Source organism: Lissotriton helveticus, chromosome 11, assembly GCF_964261635.1.
Source record: "Lissotriton helveticus chromosome 11, aLisHel1.1, whole genome shotgun sequence".
NCBI lineage: Eukaryota > Metazoa > Chordata > Amphibia > Caudata > Salamandridae > Lissotriton > Lissotriton helveticus.
In genome coordinates this window covers 430933339-430949848 of record NC_136072.1, presented here as the reverse complement: position 1 = coordinate 430949848, position 16510 = coordinate 430933339, and positions in this window count along the sequence as shown.

The following is a 16510-nucleotide window of genomic DNA, read 5'->3' as shown; positions in this document are numbered from 1 at the left end:
CCTTACCCGAATCCGGAAGTTGCGATCTACGTGGACATACCACGACTTCTGAAATTACTATTTAAATTTTTTTTTAAATAACTTTCATTTATTAACACACAAGTTTAGTAACTATCTTAACAAATCTCTAATCCTGAACTTATTATTATTGTTTATATATATGTGAAAAATCACACTGGAACCGTGTTTGGTATGTGGATCCAGAACTAAGGCCCGGTAATATACAGGGATTCACGTCCGGTACGCGACTCCACTCCATGTTTATATATTTATTAAAATATTTTTATATATATATATATATATATATGTCATGTGAACAAGGCACCTGAGTGCCGAAACGTTATGAAGCCAGGCAAGCGAATAAATATCTGAATCACCGCAAAATCTTTGGTCCGTGCATCTGTGTTCCTGGGGGAAGCTGTGGCAAGCTGCGGCGCTCCGGAAAACTTTGGTTTTAAATATATATATATATATATTGTCCAATGGCCCTAGCAGCAGAGGAGCACACAACAGCAGTAAGGTAATGATTTCCTTTATTGTCATGTAGCAAGGTGAACAGAACATCCGTCATTTTGCATGCTTGCCGTATTTCGCCTACGCGTTTCAGTGTCACTCGCACCTTCTTCTTGGGCTCTCGGCAACTCCGATGTTATGAGGCTCCACAGTCTCAGGTGTTTGCGTTTGGTAAAGTGAGTTGTCTCGCAGTGAGTTATGGGATCTGTAGTTCTGCCTCTAATTACCCCAGTGGGTTCCGTTGTTGCCATTGATTAAAGGAAGTTCCCAGTGGCTCTTTAATTCCGCTGTGTGCTAAGGCACTTCAGTGTGCCCCGGAGGTATTGTCACCTTAGCTAGTTTTCGACACTGCTGCGCCGTTCAGTAGGGAGATTCCCCAGTTCCACGGCCCCTTTCATCAGCGGCTCCTTCCTCTTTTCGCAAGGTGGTGCTTCTTCCCACGACGAAGCTGTCGTGAGTAGTTTTTATTGTCCAATGGCTCTAGCAGCAGAGGAGCACACGACAGCAGTAAGGTAACGATTTCCTTTATTGTCATGTAGCAAGGTGAACAGAACATCCGTCATTTTGCATGCTTGCCATATTTCACCTACGCGTTTCAGTGTCACCCTCTGTAATGATGTCCAAGCTGGTTCCGCAGGAGCGTCAGGAATCCGAAGAATATTCCACAGCCTTCCCCTACGGCCTTCCGACTCTATCAAACACTAGAGTAACGAATGGCTCGCCAGGGGAAAACAGGGAGACAAAACAAGGAAAGGTAGGGGAAAAAGACAAGATCTTGATGGTGTTCTTCAGAATGGATGGATGGCAACTCAGAATGGACACTTGGCAACAGATGGGCTGTAAGAAAAGGAAATATACAATCTATCTAGATCGAACACACTCCTTACATATACCCTGTCTATTTATGTATACGACTACTACATACCACTTTTGTTTTGTCTATGTCGTAGGACTGGTATGTGAGAAAATGGTAGGATTTCGTCTTGAGCTGTTACAAAGAAAATAACAATAAGCACGTTTTTTCTCACCTCTTACATATAAACATAAAATATCTGATTTGTTGACTTCTCACTTTGTATATGGTAGAAGACTACTGGACAACATCCCCTATTCTGATAACACTGAGCTGATGCCAACACCAATGAACGTTGCATGAAGATCTACGAAATAAAGCATACATTCAGATTTTCTATTATACTCACAACATTGATCAATATATATATGTAGGCAGCGCAGAGCGCTGTTACCGTGATTCTACGTCGTGAAGGTTGTAATCTGCGCCCCACTCTGGTCCACGCAAGAACCCCAGAACATATGTGAGGCTTGTCAAAGAATAAGCAAAAATTATGATGTGCTCAATGGGGAATTGGCATAGTGTGAAGGAATGCCAAGGAGGGAAATGTGGTGCCCAGCCGAATGGCGGAGAACAAGCCCGGCCACCGGGCGGAGCACATAAAATAAGGAGGACGGAAGCGGAGCAGGGAGGGACTCTAACTAAACTAAGTGGTCCCAGTGTGTCCCGCCGGACGGCGGAGACCAAGCCTGGCCGCCGGGCGGAACAACTCAGGAAGGAAGAAAGGACGGAGCAATGAGCCCGGCCGGGCGGCGGAGCCCAAGCCCGGCCGTCGGGCAGAGCAACTCAGGAATGAGGAAGGGACGAAGTGATGAGCCCGGCCGAGCGGCGGAGACCAAGCCCGGCCGCCGGGCGGAGCAACAATGGGAGACAAGGACAGAAGTTGAGCCCAGCCGGATGGCGGGGGAAGACCCGGCCACCGGGCGGGACTCCACAGAATGGTGAGCGTTCTCGTGCTAAGGCAAACACAACGAGACACCCGGGGACGCCTGGGAATAGACGTCTGAAATCTCCGTGGAACAGAGGGGGGAGAAGAAAGACTGGAGCTCGCACAAAAGCGCGAGGGCTGGAGACTCTCCCACCCAGTAACCGGAAACAGTACTGCAAAACAGGAAGACAGGCAACTGGATACAGAACGGAACACCGGAATCCAAGGAGCTAGACGCAAGACCGTAAAGCGTCGCTCCAAGAGTGAGGAGGTCTTAAATAGTGTTCACAATTAAAGGGGCAGTGTGTGGATAACCTCGAGGCATGACACTCGCACCTTCTTCTTGAGGCTCCACAGTCTCAGGTGTTTGCGTTTTGTAATGTGAGTTGTCTCGCAGTGAGTTATTGGAACTGTAGTTCTGCCTCTAATTACCCCAGTGGGTTCCGTTGTTGCCATCGATTAAAGCTAGTTCCCAGTGGCGCTTTAATTCCGCTGTGTGCTAAGGCACTTCAGTGTGCCCCGGAGGTATTGTCACCTTAGCTAGTTTTTGACACTGCTGCGCCATTCAGTGGGGAGATTCCCCTGTTCCACGGCCCCTTTCACCAGCGGCTCCTTCCTCTTTTCGCAAGGTGGTGCTTCCTCCCACGGCGAAGCTGTCGTGAGTAATTTTTATTGTCCAATGGCTCTAGCAGCAGAGGAGCACACGACAGCAGTAAGGTAACGATTTCCTTTATTGTCATGTAGCAAGGTGAACAGAACATCTGTCATTTTGCATGCTTGCCGTATTTCGCCTACGCGTTTCAGTGTCACTCGCACCTTCTTCTTGGGCTCTCGGCAACTCCGATTGGATTTTTTTGCACATTCCATATGGCAAGTGAATCTTTGTAAGTCTTAACATGATATCTTTATCTTTATGTCCCTGATACATTGTGTACTTTACAAGGTCGAAATGAATATCATATGTTTATTTGCAATGCTGCCAACTTATTTTGAATTTATTGTCTTTCTGTAATCAAAATGAAATACATGAGACGTTCAATGGTTGTGTCACCTTTAAAACATATGGAAGTTTTTAATTGGTGGTGTGGGAAAGGGTAGTGATTTCCCTTTAAGTGGACAATCTATACTTCACTCTATGACCCAGTAGAAGGCTCAATCCACAACGCGTATGTCAGCTTTGCTTGTATGCACCTCGTCACTTTGCTGGTTATGGCCCCATGACGAATGGTGGCTTACTCAATTAAAAAATAAAAATACCTTGTCGCAAATGAATTGTTGTGCCTTTCTTCTGTTTGCCCTTGGAAATGTGTGGTGAATCACAGGGCATTTATGCAAGAAGGTTGAAAGGAGAATATATATATATATATATTATCTACTAGCCGTGCCAGTAGATAGCTATAGTTAGGACCTATTTTACATAGTAAATCCGCAACATTCTATTTGTAATAACTTTGGCGCCAGTTGATAAATCTTCGCGATATTTTCCAAACTAATGGCCAGCTCCGGTCCGCTCCTATCCTGAAAGTCTTGGGGTGATTCGTCAAGTGGGGGCCGAGTTAAAAGGGAGGTCCCAAAACGTGTTTTCCCCATGCAATTTTCCATAGGGACCTTTAGCCGCAGCTACAGCCCGAACTGCTGAACGGAATTACACCAAATTCGGCAAAGAGGTAGTCTTTAATTCAGACTCATGCCTTTTGCTTAAATGGTGTAAATCTGTTCAGTAGTTCCTGAGAAAATGACATTTAAAAGTACATATATAACTATGGCCGTGCAGAATCCGCGCACCCTAAGCGCACCCTGCTGTGCACGAGCTGTATTCTAATTGGCTATCAACACTCCAAATCAGAAAGTGTTGGCAGCCATCTTGTGCCTTGGGAGAACGGATGCACAAGAAACCTAATAAACAAATGCGAAAAACGCAAAAAAGGGGCAGGGTAGAAACACAAGGACCACCAAGGCCAAAATGTCTTTTTTTTAAAAAAAAAAAAAAAAAATTGGCAAAATCCGCGAAGGATGCGCGGATATTGCCGATAAAAAAAATGAAGTGCGGGCTCCTGCACTTGGATAATAATTAGCCCCCGGGGGGGCCAAATCCTGGGGGCATGCTTAGAAAAAGAAAGTGTGGGGGCGCCCAATCCCCCCCACACTGCCCCGGGGACCGTCACCCCCAGTGCAATTTATAAATAAGTGCGGGGGGCACACAGCCCCCCCACAGCCCCGGGGACCACCACCCACGGGGCATAATAGTTTATTGTGTGGGGCCTTAAAGGCCCCCCGTGCCCCAGGGAACCCCCACCCCTGGGGCTCCACTCCATTGACATTGTGGGGGGCACACAGCCCCCCACAGCCCCGGGGACCGCCACCCCATGGGGCTTTTTTTTAAATAAAGAAATACCCTGTGTGGTGGGCTCAAGCCCCCCCACATGCCCTGGGGACTGTCACCTCCCCGGGGCACTAAAGATGCAAATTGGGGGGTCCATGACGGACCCCCCCAGCCCCAGGGACCACCACCCCTGGGGCTTTGAAAAAGGTGGAGGGGGGCCACGCCGCCCCCCCTCCTGGAGCCATTGATGGCCCTGGGGACCTGCAGTGTCCCGCGGAGCCCACCCCCGGGACACAGCCGTTTGCTCCCACCCTGTCATTGCAAACTGCTTTGCTTCTTTGAAGTGAGAGCATGGAAACCTGCTCTTGCTTCAATGAAGCAAAGCGAGTTCCCGCAGGAGGCGGGGAGCCGGCTGGGACCGTGGGGGCATTGGGGCTCCCCGCACGGTCCCCAACAAGGTGGCCAGGCCCTGGGGGATGGGGTCCCCGGGGCCAGAAGTGGCCCCCTCCCCAATAGTAATGAATAAAAAAAGAAAAAAGGAAAGGAGGGCCCTGGGGGATGGGGATCCCGGGGCCAAAAAAGGCCTTAGGAGGGGGGCCATACAGCCCCCCTCCAAAACAATAGACCATTAAAAAAATGCCAATGCCCCAGGGGATGGGTTCCCCGGGGCCCGGAATTGGGCAAGGGTGGGGGGCCCATGTGGCCCCCTTCCCGATAATATATATATATATTATTTGAAATATTCGGGGTCAGACCCTGGGGGATGGGGTCCCCAGGGCCCCAAATAAGTAAAAAAAAGGGGGGCCACACAGCCCCCTTTAAAAAATATTTGTTTTTAAAAAGACACGCGATCATGTCTAGGCCCGCCCCCTAACAAAAACACTCTGCAGACGCGTTTTAAATATGGGAATTAATTCCCCTTCAATACTGGGGGTCCCTGGGGCCAATTAGCCCACCAGGTACCTCCAGTAAGCACCACATGGTTGCGTTGCAGAGATGTGGTCTAGGCCACGCCCCTTTTTATAGCTCTCTGCAACACAGCCTTGTGGTGCTTACTGGAGATACCTGGTGGGCTAGTTGGACCCCAGGGACCCTCAGGATTCAAGGGGACTTAATCCCCCAACGTAAAACGTGCCACGGGGCACGTTTGCACAGTGATGAAGGTATGGGGCGGGGCCTGAGGTGAAATGTGTGCAAACAGGCCCTGTGGTGCGTTTTAAGTTGGGGAATTAATTCCTCTTCAATCCTGAGCTCCCCTGGGGGCCAACTAGCCCACCAGGTCCCTCCAGTAAGCGCCACAGGGCTGGTTTGCAGAGAGGTGTAAAAAGGGGCGTGGCCTCTGAACATCTCTCTGCAATGCAGCTCCCTGGTGCATACTGGAGGTACCTGCTGGGCCAGTTGGCCCCCAGGGGACCTCAGGATTGAAGAGGAATTAATTCCCCATTTTAAAACGCACCACAGGACGTGTTTGCACACATGTGACCTCAAGCCCTGCCCCCCTCCTTTAGCATTGTGCAAACGTGCCCTGTGGTGCGTTTTAAGTTGAGGAATTAACTCCTCCTCAATCTCGAGGGTCCCTGGGGGCCAACTAGCCCACCAGGTACCTCCAGTATGCGCCACTGCGCTGCGTTGCAGAGAGGTGTTCTGAGGCCATGCCCCTTTTTTACACCTCTCTGCAACGCGGCTGTGTGGTGCTTACTGGAGGTAGCTGGTGGGCTAGTTGCACCCCAGGGACCCTCAGTATTAAAGGGGAGGTAATCCTCCAACTTAAAATGCGCCACGGGGTGCGTTTCTACAGTGGTGAAGGGAGGGGGCGGGGCCTGAGTTCACATGTGTGCAAACACGGCCTGTGGCCCGGTTTAAGTTGGGGAAATACTTCCTTGTCAATCCTGAGGGCCCCTGGGGGCCAACTAGCCCACCAGGTACCTCCAGTAAGCACCAGGGAGCTGCATTGCAGAGTGTTGTAAAAAGGGGTGTGGTCTCTGAACACCTCTCTGCAACGCAGCCTCTTGGCACATACTGGAGGTACCTGGTGGGCTAGTTGGCCCACAGGGACCCATAGGATTGAGGAGGAATTCATTCTCTAACTTAAAACGCTCCACAGGGCGTGTTTGCAGACATATCACCTCAGGCCACACCCCCTTCCTTCACCACTGTGCAAACGCACACCGTGGCACATTTTAAGTTGGGGAATTAATTGCCTTTGAATACTAAGGGTCCCTGAGGGCCAAATAGCCCAACAGGTATCTCCAGTATGCACCAGGTAGCTGTGTTGCAGACAGGTGTTCAGAGGCCATGCCCCTTTTTACAGCTCTCTGCAACGCAGCTCTGTGGCGCTTGCTGAAGGTACCTAGTGGGCTAGTTTGATCCTAGGGACCCTTACGATTAAAGAGGACTTAATCTCTCAACTTAGAACGGTGACAGGGCGCGTTTACACAGTGGTGAAGGGAGGGGACGGGGCCTGACGTAATGTGTGCAAACACACCCTGTGGCACGTTTTAAGTTGGAGAAAAAATTTCACTTCAAACCTGAGGGACCGAGGCAAGATGGCGGCCGTGGCGTGGGCTGTGTGAGCAGCTCAGTCCCTCGCTCCGGGTTTTTTGGGAGAGAATCCGGTACCAGTATTGACCCTCGCTACGTGGAGGAGAAGTGTATGAAGAGAAATAGAAATTATTGTGGATATTTACCCTAAAGACGTTCTTGGAGATGTGCCTGAAGCGCTTTTGGCTTGATCCGGTTTGAGTTGTTGCCGCCGGAGGTGCACGCGGGGAGCCCGCTGCCGACTGGAGCAGCTGCCCGGGACGCGGACTTAGGAACAACAGCGCAGCTGACGGTGACCGCCGCGCCCGCTGTGAGAATCTTCGGCGGTGTGCAGAGCAGAGCGGAGCGGCAGTAAACTGCAGTCGGTGCCTGCGATCTGATACGGAAGAGCCGCGGGGTGGCTGCAGCAAGAACCGCAGACCAGACCGGTTGAACCCACAGGACTGAGACCAGTGAAGGTGGGAGACACCAGGACGCACAGCTGAAGCGGCTAACCTGAAGCGGAAAAACCGTTAAGAATCTCACCGGGAGTGCTCAGCATGGAGGTAGACGGAGGCAGATGGAGAGGTAAAAACTTGAGAACTTGTAGAATGAGTCTGCATGAAATCCAATCCTCCTGATACATAGCCGCATTGTATGGACACACTTTACTACGAGGAGGAAAACGTTGGTGAAGCATAGAGTCGGCCCCTCCCCTTCCTCTTTCTCTGTGTGTCTTTTCGGGACACCTTGGATACCTCTTGCCATCTACTTGTTAATACTTCTATTACTGTTTATCTACCGGCTATCAACTGGGTTTTTGAGACTTTACAGACCGGGTAGAGGTACTGAGGATAAAAGACGCAGTTAATAGAGGAGGAAAAAACTAGCTTATTTCCTCTGCCTAAATCAAGCACCTGAATATCTGGGCTATTTCTCTAGGCTCGTTGCACATCTGTATCAAACTTTTTTTGGCTACTGCCCGGATGGTTGTAGGTTTTCTCCTTCTTCGGCGAAGAGCTCCATTTTGGCGGTTCCCTGCCTTTTTGGTAGGGTTACATTGTGGGGTAGTCCGTGGGCGTGGAAGAGCTCAAGTCACGACCCGAAGAAAAATGCTGCAGAAAGTCACTACGCGTAGTGGCAAAACGAAGGAGCAGCCTGCAGCGGACAATGCTAGTGAAAACGCCGCAGGGGGAGTGGCAGACAGAGGTGAGAGCATCATCTAAAATGCTTCTACTTCTAATTTAAAAAAGGGGGGTGTATGTGTAGAGAAGACAAACCTGGCTGCACGTGTAGTAAAACAGGGAGCACATACTCTGCCAGCACTGTTTGAGAGACAGATATCCAAAAACGCTGTGTTATAGCTTGTGGAGGGTGCCGAACCTGTTCTACATAAGGCAATAGTGGGGGACTTACCTAGGGGCCTATTAGGATGGTGGACGGACCTGCGTCCGTCCGCCACCCCCGAGGTGGAGGGATCGTCCGCAGGGGCAGCGGCGGTCCCTCCGGTGCAATTAGGATGTGACCGCCACCCTGGCGGTCACATCCCGTATCTTGAACCTTGCGGCGGGTGCTGCTTGAAGCAGCACCCGCCGCACGGTTAAAAATGCATGTTTTAAATATACATGCACAAAGCGGCAGGCTGCGCGGTGGGTACATGGGGGGGTACCATAGGTACCCCCCATGTGCACCCCTCACCCCCCAACACTCTGGGGGCCCGCAATGGGCCCCCAAACACCAAACACCACATGCTTTTCCACGCCGGAAAAGCCGCCGTGGAAAAGCATGTTTCAATGCACATCATAATTTGGCTGAATATAAAAAACAAGTTGCCTCTGACATCATCAATACACAGAGCAATTCTTGTTCCAAACTATTTTTTAATTAACGTTGGGGTGTAAATATCACGGTTGTGTTACTTTTTTTCTCTTTTATATATAGTAGTTGCATAACAACACGGCCCATCAAAACAGACCCCTTTCTTACATTTACACATAAGTACAAAAAATATTTACAACAAGCAAAGTTCAGTGTATCGGTGAATTATATACAACGCAACGTTCAATATTCAAGTATAGTGTACATTTCAAAACAGTGAAACAGATATATACATGTTAACTCAAGAATTGCAAGAGAAACTGAAAAATCAATTTTCAAAGGAAAAAGTCCTATTATTTTCTGTATCAGGGCAGTGTCCTGCAATGTAATGTCCACAGAAATGCCTGACTTTATTGCCAAGTGAGAGGTCTTCTGGATTTATTTTTGAGCACGAAAAAAAACCTTCATTTGAAACTATGGTTCGGTCCAGTAAAGGACCTGATTCCAATTCGGCTCGACTGAGAACCTCTCGCCTAAAAGCCAACACAAGTTTCAAGTTTATTTATTTATGTTTTGGAACTCATAACAGAGGTCCACATAAAATCACCAAACAATGATATTTATACAATTTTCAGCAATTATAACAAAAAAGGAAAAAAGGAAAGGAAAGAAAAGGGAAAAAAAGAAATAATACAGAAAACGGATCTAATATATATCCAAGAAACTTTTAAAAAAGTTAAAAATTGTACAACAAAACCTCTCATTTGGCGGATTACAGATAATATCTAAGAAAGCAGAGGCAGACAAGATATTTAGTCTTAAACAAGTAGGTCTCAACCATTTAAAGCGGTGTTGTTTTAAAGCCGGACATACAAATAACACATGTTTAGCATCCTGTTTAAAGCTGTTACAAAAATTGCACATTACTGATGAGCCATACCATTTTGACAATAGATTATTTAAAGGAAGTAAATCCTGCCTCAGAAGGAACAGAAAACGACGTACCCCATGGGGGAGATTCCAGGAAACATAAGGTTGAATAATCCTAATTTGATAGGAATTAATAACTGCTAGGGGACCTCTTTTTGCAATGAGGGCCTCCTTATCCATTTCAAAGCTTAGATTCCATGAGGCCAATTTTAGAGTCAATTTTAACTGGTATGCAGATAAAGAAAAAAGAGTCGATTCATCTAATTTCAAGAGATCAACTGCTAGTCTAAAATTCTTTACAATTGAGGAGTATTCTTTTAGGGTTCCAAGAAGTTCTTTTTGGATCAAATATCTTAAGGTGCCTGGTTCACTCTTTGCCAAACTGGAAGCCCACCGTACTACCCCAGCAAGGCCCTGGACCCAAGCACTTCGTATACCAAATTCAAGCCTAAGAGCCGCTATATTACAAGCGGTATTAACCATGCACAAATTCCATAACATTTTTCCTTCTGTGGTGTTCAGGAAACCCCATTTACCATATAGTAGGGAGGCCGGGACTTTAGCTCTAAAAACCTCCAACAAAAAAGCAAAATGTCTCTGGCCAGTAGATCTATAAAGGGTGTTTAGACCCTTCCCATGAGCCATTGCCTTCCGAATATTATTAGCTATATGGGCCTTATCACTTAGTGTACTAGAAATTATTTTCCCCAGAAAAATGTAGGATTGAACCACTTCTAATCCAAGACCCCCTATATTCCAGAAAAAACTCCCATATTTTGGCTTTTTCCTTCCTACAATACACATAACTTTACTCTTGGATACATTTATCCTTAGATGGTGTGTCTCTGCAAATGCGTGGAGTGCTTGCAACCGATTATTCAATCCAGTGGGGGTCAAGTCCAAAATTTGTATATCATCTGCATATAACAGACATACTATCGGTTTGCCCCCCAAAACTGGGGCAATACCATCACTTGACGATAAAGTTTGAGGAAGATCTGATAGGTACAAGGAAAACAATAATGGGGCCAACAGGCAGCCTTGTTTTAACCCATTGGCAGACGGGATAGCTTGAGAGAGGCCTCTTTCCCCTCCCAGAAGCACTCTACACCATGTATCGGAGTGGAGCTCCTGGACCAAGTCCAAGAGTTCAGCTGGCATACCCAGATCCGATAGTTTTCTCCACAGCAAAGGACGATCAACTTTGTCAAATGCTGCGGAGAAATCTATAAATGCTGCATAAATTCTCCCTCCCTGGATCCTGATGTATTTCTCCGATAAGACTTGCAGAGAGGTCAAATTGTCCATGGTACCATGCCTTTGTCGAAACCCCGTCTGCTCAAGGGGCAGTATACTATTCACCACTACCCAATCATTAATTAATTGCAAAAGGCATTTAGCAAAAACTTTGCCAATAGCATCGAGAAGGGCAATTTGTCGGTAATTTTGGGGAGCATTTCTGTCTCCCTTCTTATACAGGGGGACCAGTATGCTACCCTTCCAGGAGGGAGGAATCATGTTATGCAAAAAAACAAAATTTAAACACAGAGAAGAGAATCTTACTCCAGATGACACTATTCTGTTTTAAAACGGAAATAGGTAGCTCGTCCGGGCCCATTGCTCCCGACGAACGCATGCCCTTAATAGCTAATTCAATAATTTTTTCGGAAGGCGGGACAAGGCCGCAATTGTTCTCTTTCGTTCTATCGCGAACGACTACTATTCCATTTCCGGCATACAAGTTCAAGATGTATTCTACCCATTTTTGTTCTTCAATCGGGACTGGTAAGGATCTGGATCTTAGACCACAACCTTCCCCAATGAGTGACCAGAATAGTCTAGCTTGGCCGCTAGAAACAGCCTCCCGCAGTTTAATCCATACTGAATCCTCGCTTTCCTTTTTTAATTTAATTTTCAGCCTTTTCCTCCTTCTTTTTAATATAGCCAATCTATGATATCTTAGAGGACAGTGACTCAAGTATTGTTCTCTTACAAGTTTATTTATTTCTAAGTTGAGCAACCTGAGGGAACTAGGAAGTTTTTTAGTTTGTTCTTTTTTTGATGTTTTTTGTGCAACCAATAACACCTTATTCAAGAAGTCAGCGAAGCAAATTAATTCAGAACCCTTCCAATTGGTCAGATCATTCACTGCGATATCTAGAAGGCTCTTAATACCCCTAATTGCCTTAAAGTTCCAAAAACATCTACCGGTTTGAACTCCAAAGCTGACCAGATTACTGTGCAAGGACCAATGATCCGTGGGAGGAGGATTTAAATCTATAGAGAGGGTTATTATTTTATGGTCACTGAAAGCGGTATGAGTGACCGTAAGGTCCTTAAGAAGGGAAAAAGTTGGAATATCCACCACCACGTAATCTAAAATAGATTCACCATTAGTAGACTTATGCGTAAAATTTGCGGGAATATCGGAGGGAAGCCTACCATTTACTATAATTCCATCAATTTCGGAGAGTTCTTCAAGTAGCATTTTCCCTCTCTTTGTTGTTTTAATGTTCCCGGGAAAAAGGGTTTGGGGTATCTGTAAAGATTCCTCTTTATGTTCATTTCAAAAAATCTCCAAACTTGAGTTAGAGACTTTACAATTAAAATCCCCTAATAAAATTATGTGGGGAGAGGAATCATTTGCCAACATTTTTTTAATATACAAAAAAACCCTATTTAAAATTTCATTGTAACAGACATCCGGTGGGATGTAGACATTTATCAAAATAATAGGTTTGCTTTCAGAGTTAGCAGAGTTAAACAACATAACTGCTTGAAGAAGGTTACTAGGGTCTAAAAAATGGGAAGAATTCCATTGTATTTTAGTAGACAAGAGGCATGCTATTCCCCCTTTAGCATGGCCTCTCCTTGAGGGACTGGCTCTACCTTTGAAAACAAAATAATCCTTTCCCGTGGGAAAATTCTCTATACACCAAGTTTCTTGGAGACATATAACACTAAACTCTAATGAAAGTAAAAATTGTAATTTCTCAGGGCTAGTTCATATTCCTGCAGCATTTCAGGATAAAATCCGGAGATCTTTGTTGAAGATACGGTTGCGGTTGGGAATTATAGGTAGATTTACTCGCTAGGACTCCGGGCAACCAATTCCATTGATGCCACTCCTCTGTTAAAACACTTTGAGAGTGAGAGAGAGGGGGATTTAGATACTCCACATGCCGCACATTTTTTGCAATACTGATTTTTAGGTCTTCAAATTCAGAGGGATAGACCCCATTTCCAACTACAGGCTGAGAGGACAAAGGCTTGCCCATTAATCTATTGAATTGAGGTCTTACCAAGTAAGGCATAACATCAATCCCTCTGCACTGAAAACAGTTTTTTAAAGAATAAGATTAACAATAAATTTTGAGTAAAATGTTACTCTGGTTAGGGTCCCAACGTCAGTTTTCAAGATTTTTACCAAGTCTATATCATTTGTCTGTAACAATTTCAAACTTTCCGTCTCATGGAAACATTTTAGAAGCATAGATCTGTTTAAAATAAAATCCGAATCAAATAGCGGAAACAAATCTAAGATAAGAGTATCGATATTTTCCTCCTCAATTATCTCAGTTGCCTTATTGCGTCTATTTCCCCTCCCACAGAGACAGGGAATGGCTTCGCGAGAGGGTTAAGAATAGTCAACACTTGATCAACAGGTTTCATTACCTCACAGGAGGAGCAATATTGGCGAACCCCCCAAGTATCGGGCAGGTAAAACCTAATGTGGGCTGCATGGGGATAGAGGGAAGGGCATTTTGGAGGGGTGAGGGAGCAACTCCCTTATCTATTGAGACCAGCATCTCATAAGGCGTCTTATCCTCCCGAATTTCCTCAGGGGAATTATTAACTATAATATCGGAGTGGTCTTCAAAATTAATTTTCCTCCGCCTCTTTTTCGCGAATCTACATAACTGTTTCCTCCTTTTCCCGCCATTCTTTTTAAAATTCATTATCTTTCCCTTATCGGATAACGCCGATGCCTCCTCTTTCCCATCTTTTACAGGAGGATTGAAAATAGGAAATAAATCTTGACCTATTCCTTTTCCCGGGACACCTATAGATTCAATTTCCAAATCGCCCTCCACAACACAATTATTCCTGAGAGCTTCCACCTGCTTTATTGGAGAAATCTTCCGAACTGCTACTACCTTCTTTTTATCTATAGACAGAGAATTCTCCACTAAGTCGGTTTGGTCTGAGTCAATAATCACGTTCTCTTCCGATGGAACCTTCGGTACATCAGAGCCGGATTGGGCAGTCACTGAAAATGAACTAGGATCCTTCCCCCACTTTCTATTTAGCAGAACCTTTAATATTTGGGTCACAGTTTCTAAAACACAATCGAAACCGCCAACAAATTTTTCCAAAAGGGAAAGAATAGAAGAGAGCAAATGCTCAAGACATATCAATGATTCGGAGACTGGATTATCATACCTAACAGACCCATTAAGGTCAGTATTAGTTATATTGAGCTGCCGACTAGAAGAAATATTTACCTGGGGCAAAGAGAGGAGGGAATTGTTAGAAGGTGTACTGCTATATATTAGGAGCCCAGTTGGAGCAGGTACTGCCAGGTTTTTTTTTGGATCTAATATCACATTAATTTCATCCTCTATATACCTTTTGCAGAGATCCATATCTATATCAGGACAAAGGGAATCAATATTTTGCGCTACCCCTTGAGGTGAGGTACCAGAAGCATTCTCTAGAGGAGTTGGGGATTCACCGGAGTTAGACATTTTGCTATGTACCATGACATCTACAGTTTTAAAACTTGGTGCAGATAATCTATGAGAGGGGGATAAGCCAAGTTTGTTTGTGGAGTCAACAATTCGCCGGGATGAAGTACAAATTTTTGATGGTACAAAAGGACTCCCCAACTCCTCTCGAGGGGGGCCAATGCTCTCCACCCTCGTAGGTACAGAAATGGGGGTAGGAAGATTGGTATACCTATTCTCTACGGGTTGGTCCACATCGTCTCCGACCTTTTAAGTTATCGTTTAACATGGGCACCCCAGTAAGGATTTTATCCTTGCCCCATTCCCATAAGCTGAATAGCTGAGATTTTCCCTTTAATAAAGAAGCCTGGCCATCCTTATTTCGTAGTGGGTTAGATTTAGTTTTTGAGCAAGACCTGCCTATCAAAAGTCTCCCAGACCTCAATTTCTTGGCAGTCATAACTTATTAAGGATTAGCCGTAACAAGTAGATTTAGCCACAGTAATACAAACAATAAGAATGCAACGATAAAAGAAGTAATAAAAATAAAAATAAAACATAAGTCCGCCCAGCACCAGCCTTTCCAGCCTCTGAGAGCCTCAGAGGGCCCGCCCTTTGCCCGGTCTTAGCCCCGCGCTTTGTCCCGCGCGCGTCCCGCGTCGCGGGAGGCTGATTCAATTATAATGCCAAGCCAGGCGGGGGCGTGTCCACGGAGGGAAGGAGCAGCAGGTGTGAGCTGGAGAATTGCCTGCTGGGCCTCGCAGTCCCTCCGTGTGAAACACAGCGCTGGAATCCCGTGAACGGCTCCCACGAAGCGGGGGCCGTGAACAGTTGCTGCTGAGCCCCTTAAGTAAGCACAGGTATCCTCTCAGTCAGGAACAGCAATGGAAACTAAGCAATCTCACCAAAATAGCACTCGAGGAGCGAGGGCCAAACAGGGAATATGAGCAGCCAGGCGGGGGTGTGTCCACGGAGGGAAGAGGCAGCAGGTGTGAGCTGGAGAATTGCCTGCTGGGCCTCGCAGTCCCTCCGTGTGAAAGACAGCGCGGGAATCCTGTGAACGGCTCCCGCGAAGCGGGGGCCGTGAACAGTTGCTGCTGAGCCCCTTAAGTAAGCACAGGTATCCTCTCAGTCAGGAACAGCAATGGAAACGAAGCAATCTCGCCAAAATAGCACTCCCAGAGAACTCCGGAGACGCAGAGAGGAGGAGTGGACCCCGTCGGACAAGCTATGCAGCAAAGAAGAAATGCTGTGACTCAGCGAGAGCACAAACAACTCAAAGCGCCATCAAGATCATCCCCCCCCCCTCCCAAGGATCTCGGGTAGCTCCACAAGAAAGAGTAAGGTACACAAGTCCTGGTTCTGAAAAAACATTCTCCCTGCCGAAGACCTTCATCTAATACGTGCCAACAGGAAGGTCGAAACGCGTTGGCTTTTAGGTGAGAGGTTCTCAGTCTAGCCGAATTGGAATCAGGTCCTTTACTGGACCGAACCATTGTTTCAAATGAAGGGTTTTTTTCGTGCTCAAAAATAAATCCAGAAGACCACTTACTTGGCAATAAAGTCAGGCATTTCTGTGGACAGTACATTGCAGGACACTGCCCTGATATAGAAAATAATAGGACTTTTTCCTTTGAAAATTGATTTTTCAGTTTCTCTTGCAATTCTTGAGTTAACATGTATATATCTGTTTCACTGTTTTGAAATGTACACTATACTTGAATATTGAACGTTGCATTGTATATAATTCACCGATACACTGAACGTTGCTTGTTGTAAATATTTTTTGTACTTATGTGTAAATGTAAGAAAGGGGTCTGTTTTGATGGGCCGTGTTGTTATGCAACTACTATATATAAAAGAGAAAAAAAGTAACACAACCGTGATATTTACACCCC